The sequence below is a fragment of the Malaclemys terrapin genome, chromosome 6 (assembly GCF_027887155.1).
Source record: "Malaclemys terrapin pileata isolate rMalTer1 chromosome 6, rMalTer1.hap1, whole genome shotgun sequence".
NCBI classification, from domain to species: domain Eukaryota; kingdom Metazoa; phylum Chordata; order Testudines; family Emydidae; genus Malaclemys; species Malaclemys terrapin.
Window position 1 is genome coordinate 129,120,539 of NC_071510.1, and position 14,627 is coordinate 129,135,165.

A 14,627-nucleotide genomic window follows, 5' to 3' on the forward strand; every position below is an offset into this window, starting at 1 on the left:
TCCAGCACCTCAGTTCTGGTAGTACCACACACAGTTTGTCTCTCACTTAATGAACAAAGCCCCAAGCCATTTAGGGCTTTATAGAATAAAACCAACACCTTGAAATGCTCCAGACACAAAATGGCATACAGTGCACATGACCAAGCACAGGTCTAAAGCACTCCCTGTGAGAAGCTCCATGAAGCAAGTGAGCCCCCACATTCTGGTCTTCGGGTGTAGCCCCCGTAAAGTGCATTGTAGCAATCTTACCATGAGCTGATACAAGCACTGATCATTGCAGAAGAGGTTCACCTTCTAGCCAAGGGAAGATTAAAAAAAAAAAAAAAAACATTTTGGTTCACTGCTGCTGTCTTGACATCTAGAAGCAGCTGGGAACGTAACAGAAGTCCCAGACTGTGAACCTGTGTCACAAGCAACAGGCAAAGTCTTCCCTTCAAAGCATCCATTCCAAACCAACCTCTCCACCCACTAAATTGCTTCCCCCACGCTCATAGTATTACCTCAATCTTATCTGGATTGAGACTCAACCAGCTAGCCCTCCCCCGCCCCTCATATTTAGTTATCCACTGGATAAGATACTCATCTGCACCAACTGGGCCAAATGAGACTGAAGTATAAGGCTGGCCAATGCAATTCTATTTATTTATATCACACTCATCCCCATAGTAATTAAGCACCCAAACTTAACATCTGCAAGGGAGATCACTGACATGTGCAAGTCCCAAACTGCACCAACTCCGTTACAGAAGAATGTGCAATCTAAAGCCAAAATGAAAGTCTATTTCTGAAATAAATCTATCCCCCTTCAGACGTAAGCTACTGATCCCTGATATACACTTAAAATTTAGATCAACATAGCTATGTCACTCAAGGCCAGGGTGGATTAAAAAAAAAAGATTTTTTTTTTAAATCAAATTTGTTTTTTATTGTAATTGGATGTTTATTTCATTATTATAATAAGTTTTTTTTTAAATAAACCCATTTAAAATGAAATCTGAAATTAATACAAAATATATATTAAAGTCTAAACTTATATCTTCAAACAGCTAAATAAAAAAATACTGAACCCATGAACCTTTACCAAAAACACTGAGTTCAAGGCTGCTTTTCTATATAGAGAAAGAATCGGAGGAAAACATCTAGCTTTCAAGGTCAAGCTTTGTAAATATGGCACAATATGTCATGTACTGTATTAAAAGCGTGATCCTGTGGACCAACAGACTGACAAAGTCATCACACATGTTGGGACCTGGCCTCTGACTCCAGGAGACACCATCATGTATCTACTGAGCCCATCTCGATGGTCTCGTACTCCTATTTTATAGCTTCTCCCTGAGTGGCTGAGTTCTCAAATTATGAGCATCTATGACTCCACCCACCATGGAAATTTATTCTCCAGCTCCTGGAAAAACACTGATCCACCCACTACCAGGACCTTCCTTCTGGGCACCTCAAGTAAATGGTCTTGATCTGTCTCCTCGCACATGTGCACAGGCAGCAATACAAACAAACAGCAATCCATCAATTTCTCAACCACCTCCCTCAGTCTCTATACAAAAAAAAAGTACTGCAGTGCAAAAGGTATGTGGGTTACACAAGCAGAAATCTTAGATTATCGTTCTTTTGTTTTTCTGGGTGAGAGTCCGGGGAGGGCAGTTTGGGAGGAGAAGAGAAGAGAGAAGAGAAAACTGCCATGTCTGGAAGTTGTAAAAAAAACACACCACATTTAAGAATATTTTCAATAAATTCCTGTACCTCTGGGTAAACAAGGAACACATGCCAAATGTAAACAATGCGACAAAGGCAATGCTCCTCAAATGGCAATGACTTTGAAAATTATGTGGGCATGTCTGAACAATCTGGATCAGCTGGTTAGTAAACTTATTTTTACACCATTTTAATAGACGGACTACTATGTCCTACTGTGCTAATAAATGATGATAGACTATCATTAGACATTTGTGTTTTGGGTGGAGTACTTATGAATTTCAAAATGTTTGTGTTCTAAATATAATTAATTGTGGGAGTATTAATCAATTACATTTTTACTATTACTGCTGGACTTCTAAGATGTTTTTAATTGTTCAATATAATAAACATCCTATGTGAAGATTTCCTGTTTAAAAGTAAAGTTTTATTAGGCGTTTATGAATTTTTACATTTAAAAAGTGTTTTCCCCCAAGCTGTTTGGTATATTGCTAAAGATAATAGAGTCAGATGATCTTGGTACTAACAATTGTAGTAGGAGGAATCATTCATTTACCACCTTTTTTTTTTTTTTTTTTTTTTTTTTTTTAAAGGCAGTGCACTAAAGGTCAGTGAAAGAGAGTGACTTTTGTTTACCATTTTGTTGAAGAATCTGGCTTAGATATAAAGGGTTAAGAATGTCCATCATCTGCAATGTCTACAACTTCAGAATTATCTGCTGGTACCACCAGCAGTGCTGCAACTAAACATACCTGTATCAAATAAAAGACCTTCTTCATCTTTTATGTAACAAATTCTCCCTTTTGTCTTTTTCAGAATGAACATTTCATTGACATGGTTCAATCATTATGACCTGGCTAAGCATCACCTGGCAGAGTAGATATTGCTGGATACCATGTTCGAGACGGAAACTGAACAGTATGCAAAAAATACTGACGGGAAATTAGTTAATCTGAGTCTCTGATCGCTGGAGCAATGTACACAATGATCTAGTAACCAACGCTTGTGTGACAACAGAAGATGGGACTGTCTGTTTTACAAAAATAACTGATACATCAGGAAATGCACATACAGCAGAATACTAAAAGAAGTAGCAGGAAAAGCTCTGTGAACAAACATTCAAGTGTCAAGTGCATAGCTTTGTCACAGACAATACTGCAAATGTAGCAAAGATGAGAAGAAATCTAGAAGAAGATAATGAAGGGATCCTGAAACTTATAACACATGGGTGCAATGGCCATTTGGTGTATCTTTCAGCTAACGACTTAACTCCAATAATAAAGCAAATTGTTGTTGAAATTGCTAACACTTCTATAACCACCATTTCATTTCAGCTTCACCAAAGAGAGCAGGAGGATACAAACTAATTCTCCACAAGATGTACAATGGAATTCAGTGGTTGAGTGTTTTGATCAATTTATTAAAACTGGCCTATTTTGATAATTTGTGGAGAAAACCATGACAAAATAGATGGAACTATCACTGCCAAAGTAGTCAACACTGGACTAAAGAAAAACGTAGAAAATATACTGAAATCTATTTCCATAGCCTTGGATCAACTGCAGAAAGATTTCTGTGGTTTTGCTGGGGCTGTTGAAATTTGGAAAGAACTTCAAGAGACACTGAAGAAAAAGATACTCAACAACAAAGTTAAGTTGCAGGCATTAAAAAAAGCATATGGACAAGCACTTGCTCCACCTCATTTTCTTACCAATATTCTCAACCCAATGCACCAAGGTAATCTGCCAAACTGCTGAAGAAGAAGATGCTGCTGCTGTGTCATGGGCATCTAATAATCACTCATCAATCATGCCAACGCGGAGGTGACCATTCAAGTAGTGCATGGTTGCTGATGTTTTAAAAAAAAGTCACATCACTGAACTGGTAGAAGTTACTAGCTAAGCACCCGGAACCAGAGTCTATTGAAGTGCTAAGCCAGCTTTCAACAGCAGTAGCCTCTCCTGCAGGCACACACAGTATTTGCTTCTTTTGGACCCATACGTTCAAAGTTGAGATATCAACTGGGAGTTGAAAAGGCAGGAAAACTTGTCTCTCTCTCTTCCAGTCTATGAGTAAAAACAAGCAGTGTGGGAGATGAGATCTACTAGTTTAAAAAGTTTGAATGACAGCCTAAGTCATTTAGGAGACTGTCATCTCATTTTCTAGGGACTTAGGTGAGTAGGAACTTAAGCTCCAGTCACTTTCACTTAGGCAGATTTGAAAATGTTCCCAGGCTGACCTGAAATAATCAGTTTAATTCACTGACTACAATTAACCCCTATGTTCCTTTAATAAATCATTTAGCTGTAAACATGAAACATGTTTTGATAAGAGAAATTTATGTATCCAAAACATTTAAGATTGTTTTGTTTCATAAAAGTAAGTTGTATATGCTGTTATGTTTAATTACATTCCAGTTACCACTCTAATGCAACTTGACACAAATCGTGAGCAAAGAGTTAATTACGTAAGTAGGCAATATATGATTCACCATTTTCTAACATACTAAAAATATACAATTAATAAGAATCTGAAAATATTAAGGTAAACAATTGCTTAAATAAAAATGGTTATAGTGTACCCTCCTAAGTAGCAAAAAAGATGTACCAAATCTTGTGCAAAGGCTCCATTTAGCTGTGAATCAACATGTTTTAATGGTTATATCTATCAATAAGAATACACCCTTCTTTAGAAAATAACTGAAGTACATATGGAAATGCTGATTTAAAACAAGGCTTTCACTTGGTGATTTAAATCATGATTTAAATCGCCACTTTAAATTGTCTTGATTTCAATCAGTCCACCCTGCTCAGGGCTGTGAAAAATTCATACCACTGAGTGCCATAGTGAAGCTGACCTAACCCCCAGTGCAGATACAGCAGGCCAATGGAAAAGTTCTTCAGTCAACCCAGCTACCACTATTCAGGGAGGGGAATTACCTACATCGATGGAAAAAACCCATCTGTCAACGAGGAAGCGTCTACACTGCAGCACTCCAACTGTGATGCCCATAGTGTAGAGAAGCCCTTGGACTGTAAGCCACATTCTGACATCACAATTACAAAGACTTCAATGGATGTACTCTGGAATTACACCTTTGCAACATAGCAGAAATTGGCCACAATATAAGTTAAAGATTCACATTTTGCTGAAACTGGTCAAGCAGACAGTTATGCACAGTACAAGATTTAAGGTCAAGCAAAATGTGGTTCATAAAACTTCAGAGAAAATAGCCAACAGCCATTTCCTCCATATACAGAAAAAAGTGGATAATGTGATAAATTATCAAATCACTCAGATATGTTCTTACCACATTTCCGTTTTAGAGTTTTTAAAATTTGCAACTGAACAGTTAATCCTTTGTTCCACTATGCATGACTATAATCACTGTGGCCCAAACAGCATTCAATGAAATTTAGATCTGGTATAAAGAATCTAAAATAAATATTTATCAGAAAGAAGGATCTTAATCTGGTCTCTAGAACTCCTCCCTCAAATAACTCTACTTCTAGAAACAACATCTTAGTCTTGAGAAATGCAACTAAAATGTTTTGGATGAAACCTATTTTTCTCACAGTAAAATGGCACAAATAGATTCCCTTCTACACAGAGCCATGGAGCATATTTGGGAATAAACTCAGCTGTAAAATCTGAATTTTACAACTAAACCATATGGCTGCCTAATGGAGTAAGAAAAGGATTTTTGCCATTAAACTGGGTAAAAATGTTTATAACCTAGATGGCTCAAAAATGGAGATGAACAAAACAAAAATATTTTGCTTTTCTTAAGATTCAGACAGTGGTTATTTTAAGAGCACTGATAAATGTTGCTATGTATCCTCCATGTGCAGATTTGAAGTAAATTGAGTTTTCAGTAGGATAAAGCAATGCAATGGTCACTTAGGATGAAGTTTTTTAAAATAAAGTTCCAGGAAAGATCAAAGCTCCCTCAGTATGGGAAACACGCCACTGGATTTTAAGGCAAGCTGTTACCTCTTCGCCAGGCTCTCCAGCTGATCTGCTAGAACAGTGGTCCCCAAACTTTTTTGAGCACGCACCCCCTCCCGCCCGAACTGCCGAAGAAGGAAAAAAAAAAAAAAAAAAATCTCCTCCTGCCACGCATCCCCAAGGATCCTCTTGCGCACCCCACTTTGGAGACCACTGTGCTAGACAACTGATTTAGGAAACTGTGAGAGAAAGGCACCGTCTGTCAAATCTACCTTCAAAACACTGCAACAAGTGCTTCTAGCAGTCTTAACTGAAATGGTGGGACAAAGAGCACACAAGATGGGAACAACTCAACCCACAGGAACCACATGCAAGCAGCTCAAATACCCTGCCCTGAGGAGTTTACAGCGTAAAGAGAGAGTATTAACAACAAAAATGCGTGCACACTCACAGCAAGAGAGATGTGAAGTGATGGGGAAAAAATGATTGAACCATGAGGTTTATCTTATTTAGACCTTTTTGGGAATTAATGATTTCAGGGTTTTTTCATGCATGAGGCTAGCTCTTTAAGAACAGATAAGATTACTTCACTCAGCATAACCATGACTTGGGTCTTATCTTAGTCATAGTGTGTATTCTTCACAGTATTGAGGAGTAACAGAAAATAAAGAGCTTGGGAGAACATATTCCTGGAGTAGAGTGGAAGAGCCTTCAAGGAGGACTGGAAGTTCTAGTTAGCAGTTGACATTAAATGTGATTGGAGAGGAGGACTTTCATATTAGAATAATATGGACAGGGTTTTTCTGCATTTCTTTTGCTATTATTACAGGTCTGTGTCTTAATAAAAGGCTTCATCTCACAGCCTCTCATCCTTCCCACCATGAATAGGTAGTAATGTGTTCAGGTTAGTTAAACAGAAATAAGTATCACAAGCCCTAAATCTGGGCTTTACTGAAGAGCAAGTAGGATATGATGGGCTCTGAAGGAACAAACACCTTTAAAAAAAACAAAACAAAAAAAAACCACACGCAACTTAAAAATGTGTTAAGAAAAACTATGAAATACAAATGTGTACATTTTCATGTCATTTTCCATCCAATGCTTTCAACACACCGTCAAACTTAAAACTTCACAGCCATCCTGTGTTGGTCCTCATGACCCCATTTTTGAAGCTGGGTAAACTGAGGCACAGAGGGGTGACGTGACTACCCAAGACATAGAGAAAGTCTGTGGCAAAGCTGGGAACAGAAGCAAAATCTTCCAAATTCCAATCTTGTGCTTTAGCCACAAGACTGATTATAAAGAATTGGTTTCATGATAAAGTAAGGTATATTTGCAGGTTTATTCCATTCTGAAAGTCCTGCCCGAAGTGTAAGACTAGTAACATTCTAGTCTTTGTACAAATACTCAACACACCTGTCTTGAGCACCAATTACTACAAGACAGTTCTGAAAAACTAATGTAGTTAAGAGGGCATGAGCAATAGACAGATAAGTCTCCCTAAAAATAGCAGTTTGTACATCTGCTGTAAAAATCCACTAGTCTTAGGCAAAGTCTACACGACAAACTTACATCACATATAACTACTGAGCAACATAGTTGTACCAACCTAATCCCAGTGTAGACAGCGTTATGTCAATGGGAGGGCTTCTCTCATCGACATAGCTACTGCCTCTTGCAGAGCTGGACTAAATATGCCAACAGGAAAAGCTCTCCCATCAGTGAAGCACTACAGTGAAGCTGCTGCAGCATTTTAAGTGTAGACCTACCCTAAAACTTCACTTATCTCCTGCCTAAACATCCTGCTTTTAAATAGCAAGTTTCAAAAGAATGATTCAGACATTTTTAAAGTTAAATAAACTACCAGACTCCTTGGTTCTGTGTGTAAGAGTTTTGCACTGGCTTAGATTATGTGGTAATATTAAAAATTCTGTTAGCTCTAAAAATAAGCAAGAATTGTGTAAAGTAATAATACTAAAAATTCATCCTTAACCCACAGTGGTGGGGGTGGAAGACGGAGGAGGCTGGCCAAAGCATCATGAGGTAAACAAAGAGCTGGCCATCATTTCTGAATTTCCTGGATTTTGTCTTTATTGTAATCATAACATTTTTAAAGGTCATTTTCTGTACTGATAAGCTAAAAAGGCAGTAAGTAGTATGAAGTGGAACAGAGCTTTCACAACCACTTCTGTAAAAGTTAGCAAATATCAGGGGCATTATAAACAGAAACTTTGCTCATCTGCCCCAAATTATACATTATCAGCATGTATTTACACTAATTACTACAGCACCTGCACATAACACCTCAGGAGCACAAAAAAACCACCTCCAACACTGCAAACTGATTTAGTCTCAGTTGCTCAAGTTTTATAGCATAAGCTTAAAAATAAACACTTTAAACAAAAGTTAAATCAAACCACCATACCATGACTGGGGGGGCTTCCATATAAATACAGGGCCAGTCAGGTAAGAATCCAAATCCAGATTCCACTGGGGAATATGATATGACCAAGGGAATTGCTAAAAGGAGCTGGTAGATATTAAAAAAGCAAGACCTTTCCAAAGGCTGATTTGATGCCATTTGTTGTGAAGGGCTCCATTTCAATGGAAAGTGCTGCTCCTCCCGTCCTGCACATCCTCCCCTCCCTTTCCTTCACTCACATCCAGTTCCAATTTCTCTCCTTGAAAAAAAACAGCTGCTCTCACACCAGGAGGGCCCCTCCATTTCACCAGCCAACACCACCCCAGAGGCTATTGCCTTGATCTTCTGCTTTATTATAAGCATTCATCATTTACTCAAATTAAGATGACTAGGGGACAGATTGCTCTTTGGTGACAAGGGGAGGGGAGGGCTAGCCCCCTGAGTCACTTACAGTGGGCTGCAGGGACAGCCAGGGTATGCACACTACAACACAGAACCCTTGGTTTTTGTTTCACAGGATTTTCCTGTTCCTCTGAATATAAGCAAGATGGCTGCATGTGTCCACACAAGAGGTTAACATACCTAGAGCAGAGAGGTTTTAAACCTGGTTCATTCTAGTCTATTCATAACAGATATTAAACAGCATCTGCAGACATTTCAATACCAAATTTTTAGTTCTGAGCTGATTTCAGACCCGAATGCACTCAGATCTGAAATGACAGCAGTTCCCTTTCTATACCCAGTTCCCAGCAGAAGGGCTTACACTTTCCTGCAGTAATTTTCTTCATCAACCATAGCAATGAAAGTGAAGATTTGTTATCTAAACATAAGTGACTAAACCCAGGAGACAGCACAGCCCTGGATGCCAGTTTCCCAGCAGCCAAGCAACATCAGGGACAAGGGAAGACTGGGTGGGGAGTGTTGATATGGAGATGATCATTCATCTTCTTGTCCTCATGCAATCTACTGTTGCTGTGAGGAAGAAGGTATTATGGACGGCCTTTCAATGATCACAGCCACATCTGACTCGCCACCTTCCTCACAAAATAAGAGGGGAGCACCCAGGAAGCAGTGGAAGAAAAGCAGCATGGAAACCACACACAATATCCAGCTCAATAATAATTCACCCTCCTCTTCCCTGCAACAACAGCTCCCCTTCAGCCTGCGCTAGAATTAGAAAAGGGACCAAAGACACAACCTCTGCACCAGGGCCGGCTTTAGGCCGATTCCCCTGAATCGGGCCCCGCACCTAAGAGGGCCCCGCGCCCTAAAGAAGAGCGCCTAACTTAGGCGCCTTTTTAATTTTTACTCACCCGGCAGTGGGTCCTTCACTCGCTCCGGGTCTTCAGCGGTTGGTCCTTCAGTGCCACGGAAGACCCGGAGCGAGTGAAGGACCCGCCGCCGAAGACCTGGACCGCCGCCGGGTATTCGAATTGGGCCCCGCACTTCCTAAAGCCGGCCCTGTTCTGCACAAACCCTACCCTCACTTTGAAGGTGCCAGAGACCTCGCCCACAACCCCGACCCCACCATGAGCAAACCTCAGACATTCCAGGCAACCCTGGCACCCTGTGAGGGGACTGGACTCCTCTCAAAAAAGAACACACCAATACACACACAGAGAAGCAGCAGGGAACAGTGGGGCAGCAGAGGAAAACAGGGGTCCTTGTCACAGTAAAAAGAGACAAGAGTTCAAGGCAGACAGGAAAAGGGGGACAATCAGAGACCCCTCTCCTAGACAGCCATGGTACAGGAGAGCCAGAAATCTGGTGAGAGGGAGAGGAGACCAAAGCCCTCCTTTCAAACCAGTGAAGACAGACAGTAGTAGTCTCTTCTTCATACAGACCAGATGCCCCTCCCACACTGAAAATGGATGTGGAAAGAATAAAATCAGTTTGCAGGGGGAAAAGAGCCCTGCAGTTCTGTTTTTTCTCTCCCCCGCTTCATGAGCACTAGCCTACACTCTCTGACCCCCTTCCGATGCCTCTCACTGGGCAAGAGAGGCTCTGGAAGTGTAGAACAGAGTCCCTTCCCCCAAGTGAAAACCACAGGGGTTGGGATCCCAAGGGAAGTAAGCCAGAGCCCCCTCCTCCACTAAGAGGCATAGGGAAGATGGGGATTAGAGGATTTAGGCCTAGTAAGAGGCACAGGGTTGGGAGGAATAGGCCTGACACTCAGCCCTCAGTTTCAGCCAAGATGGTCAGGGAGGCAACCCCACACTCTGGATATCCCTAGGTCTCTATCAGATGCCAGGACTGGACAACAGGGGATGGATCACACAATAATTGCCCGGTTCTGTTCATTCCTTCTGAAGCATCTGGCACCAGCCACTGTGAGAAGACAGGATACTGGTATAGATGGACCATTGGTCTGACCCAGGATGGCCTTCCTGATGTTTTTAGGGGAACCACCAGAAAGGGGTGTGTGGGGAAAGGGCTGACAAAGGCTTCTGACCTCCCAACCATGAGGTAAGACTAGAACCTGGTAGAGAAGACGACTAGCAACGCTGGCCCCCTCGAGTGAGAGGGGACAACAGCCTCCCCCAACCCAACAGTGGGAGGAGAACCTGGGAGAAAGGAGACTAGGGCCCTCACTACCCTAAGAAGAGAGACAGGGAATTGGGGGTGCAAGAGATTATGAGGAAGGGGGGGATGGGGTCCCAGTTTGTGGGAAGAGATAGGGGAGCCTGAGGAGCAGACATCCCCAACTCTTCTCCCCCACCACCCCTTGAGCATCAGAAAGAAAGGGGAAACTAGAGCTCCCTGCCAGGTACAAGGAAGAAACAAGGGAATGTGGGGCCTGGAAACAAAAGGCCTCTATGAGTTGGGGGAGGGACCCTCTTGATTCACTCTGGTCTCCCCACCCCCAGACCCTTGCCCCTTTCCTTCTCATTAAGATAGGAAGGAATGAGGTTCTGGTGACCTCTCCCCCGACCCCAAGCTCCCTCAAACCAGAAGGGTCCCTACCCTCCTGGGAGGGGGTACAATGGGTGAAGGGGGCTCTGCTCTCTCTTGGGGGGGGGGGGAGAAGAGGAGATGGGCAGCGAGGGGCTCTGGCCTCTTGGGGAGGGGAAGGAGAGGCTCTGGCCTCTCTGGGGGGGGGGAGGGGGAGAGCTCTGCTTTTTCTCTCTCCTGGGGCAGGGGAGATGGGTGGCGAGGGAGACTCTACTCGGGGGGCGGGGGAGGAGATAGGTGGTCCCCGCTCTCCCCAGAGAAATAGGGCACTCTGCTCTCTCTGAGGGGAGAAGATTGGGGCCTCCCTTCACCACCTATCTTCTCCCCCCCCAGAGAGAGCAGAGAGCCCCATTCCTCTGGGGAGAGTGGGACCTCCCTTCACCACCTCTCTCCCCAGAGGAATGGAGCTCTCTGCTCTCTCCAGGGGGGCGGGGGAGGAGAAGAGAAGATAGGTGGTGAAGGGGAGTCCCCGTTCTCTCCAGGGGGAGAGAAGATAGGTGGTGAACAGGGGGGTCCCACTCTCCCCAGAGGAATCAGGCGCTCTCTCCGGGGGAGGGGAGGAGACGATAGGTGGTGAAGGGGGGTCCCCACTCTCTCCAGGAGGGAGAGAAGATAGGTCGTGAGGGGGGTCCCTGCTCTCCCCAGAAGAATGGGGTGCTCTGCTCTCCCCAGAAGTGCTCTGCTCTCTCCGGGGGAGAGAAGATTATCGTGGGGGGGGTCCCCACTCTCCCCAGAGAAATGGGGGGTTCTGTTCTCTCCAGAGGCGGGGGGGAGAGAAAATAGGTGGTGGGGGGGGTCCCCGCTCTCCCCAGAGGAATGGGGCACTCTGGGGGTGGGGTGGAAGAGAAGAGAGGTGGTGAACAGAGGGGTCCCCGCTCTCCCCAGAGGAATGGGGTGCTCTGCTCTCTCTAAGGGGGGGAGAAGATAGATGGTGAAGGGGGGGGGGCCACACTCCCCAGAGGAATGGGACGCTCTGCTCTCTCCAAGGGGAGAAGATAATCGTGAGGGGGAGTCCTCACTCTCCCCAGAGAAATGGGAGGGTTCTGTTCTCTCTGGAGGCGGGAGGGAGAGAAGATAGGTGGTGAAGGGGGGTCCCCTCTCCCCAGAGGAATGGGGTTCTCTGATCTCTCTGAGGGGGAGAGAAGATAGATGGTGAAGGGGGGGCCCTCTCTCCCCAGAGGAATGGGGCGCTCTGCTCTCTCCAGGGGGGAGAAGATAATCGTGAGGGGGGGTCCCCGCTCTCCCCAGAGGAATGGGGCACTCTGCTCTCTCCGGGGGGGCAGACACAATAGGTCATGGGGGGGTGCCCGCTCCCCCAGAGGAATGGGGCGCTCTGCTCTCTCCAGGGGGGAGACACAATAGGTCATGAGGGGGGGTCCCCGCTCTCCCCAGAGGAATGGGGCGCTCTGCTCTCTCCGGGGGGAGACACGATAGGTCATGGGGGGGTGCCCGCTCTCCCCAGAGGAATGGGGCACTCTGCTCTCTCCGGGGGGAGACACGATAGGTCATGGGGGGGTGCCCGCTCTCCCCAGAGGAATGGGGCGCTCTGCTCTCTCCGGGGGGAGACACGATAGGTCATGGGGGGGGTCCCCGCTCTCCCCAGAGGAATGGGGCGCTCAGCTATCTCCCGGGGGAGACACGATAAGTCAGGGGGTGGGTCCCCGCTCTCCCCAGAGGAATGGGGCGCTCTGCTCTCTCCAGGGGGGAGACACGATAGGTCATGGGGGGGGTCCCCGCTCTCCCCAGAGGAATGGGGCGCTCTGCTCTCTCCGGGGGGAGACACGATAGGTCATGGGGGGGTCCCCGCTCTCCCCAGAGGAATGGGGCGCTCTGCTCTCTCCAGGGGGGAGACACGATAGGTCATGGGGGGGTCCCCGCTCTCCCCAGAGGAATGGGGCGCTCTGCTCTCTCCGGGGGGGCAGACACGATAGGTCATGGGGGGGTGCCCGCTCTCCCCAGAGGAATGGGGCGCTCTGCTCTCTCCGGGGGGAGACACGATAGGTCATGGGGGGGTGCCCGCTCTCCCCAGAGGAATGGGGCGCTCTGCTCTCTCCGGGGGGAGACACGATAGGTCATGGGGGGGTGCCCGCTCCCCCAGAGGAATGGGGCGCTCTGCTCTCTCCGGGGGGGCAGACACGATAGGTCATGGGGGGGTGCCCACTCTCCCCAGAGGAATGGGGCGCTCTGCTCTCTCCGGGGGGAGACACGATAGGTCATGGGGGGGTGCCCGCTCTCCCCAGAGGAATGGGGCGCTCTGCTCTCTCCGGGGGGGCAGACACGATAGGTCATGGGGGGGTCCCCGCTCTCCCCAGAGGAATGGGGCGCTCTGCTCTCTCCGGGGGGGCAGACACGATAGGTCATGGGGGGGGTGCCCGCTCTCCCCAGAGGAATGGGGCGCTCTGCTCTCTCCGGGGGGAGACACGATAGGTCATGGGGGGGTCCCCGCTCTCCCCAGAGGAATGGGGCGCTCTGCTCTCTCCGGGGGGAGACACGATAGGTCATGGGGGGGTCCCCGCTCTCCCCAGAGGAATGGGGCGCTCTGCTCTCTCCGGGGGGAGACACGATAGGTCATGGGGGGGTGCCCGCTCCCCCAGAGGAATGGGGCGCTCTGCTCTCTCCGGGGGGGCAGACACGATAGGTCATGGGGGGGTGCCCGCTCCCCCAGAGGAATGGGGCGCTCTGCTCTCTCCGGGGGGGCAGACACGATAGGTCATGGGGGGGGTGCCCGCTCTCCCCAGAGGAATGGGGCGCTCTGCTCTCTCCGGGGGGAGACACGATAGGTCATGGGGGGGTGCCCGCTCTCCCCAGAGGAATGGGGCGCTCTGCTCTCTCCGGGGGGGCAGACACGATAGGTCATGGGGGGGTCCCCGCTCTCCCCAGAGGAATGGGGCGCTCTGCTCTCTCCAGGGGGGAGACACGATAGGTCATGGGGGGGTGCCCGCTCTCCCCAGAGGAATGGGGCGCTCTGCTCTCTCCAGGGGGGAGACACGATAGGTCATGGGGGGGTGCCCGCTCTCCCCAGAGGAATGGGGCGCTCTGCTCTCTCCGGGGGGGCAGACACGATAGGTCATGGGGGGGTCCCCGCTCTCCCCAGAGGAATGGGGCGCTCTGCTCTCTCGGGGGGGGGGGGGGGGAGCGTGGCGGATGGGGGGCTCCCAGCGGGAGGGGAGGGGAGGGGCGGATGGGGAGGGCTCGCCCCCCGGGGGGGCTCTGCTCCCCGCCCCCAGCCGTGCCCCTGGCGCTGAGGGAGAGACTCTCTCCGGGTCTCCCCTCAGGGGCGCTGCGACCTCCCCCACCCCCTCGGTGCCGTCTCCATGCGGGCTCCGGGCTCCCCGCCCCGCCCCCCGGCCAGCCGGCCGGCCCCGGGGGGGTCACTCCCCCGCGACCCGCTCCCTCCCCCGGCCCGCTCGTTACCTGCCCAATGTGCTCACAAAGCAGCAGCGGCGCCCACCACTGTCACGTGACACCCCCCTCCCCCGGTGCAGCGCAACGCCGCGCGGCCTCTCCCCCGCCACGTGACCCACGGAGCGCGCGCGCCGCCGACCGCCGTTCCACGCGACCCGGCGCGCCCGTCCACCCGCTCTCCCTCCACGTGACA

At 47.9% G+C, this 14,627-nt stretch overlaps 1 protein-coding gene across 2 annotated transcripts in view; it reads right to left on the reverse strand.

Annotated features, from left to right (window-relative positions):
• UBAP2 (ubiquitin associated protein 2) overlaps nucleotides 1-14,531 on the reverse strand; it is a 134,282-nt gene extending 119,751 nt beyond the window's left edge. For both annotated transcript variants that reach the window (XM_054031827.1, XM_054031826.1), the window contains exon 1: nucleotides 14,444-14,531. The gene's annotated coding sequence lies outside the window, so the exon portion shown is untranslated. The remainder of the gene's footprint in view (nucleotides 1-14,443) is intronic.
• Nucleotides 14,532-14,627: the final 96 nt, after the last annotated feature.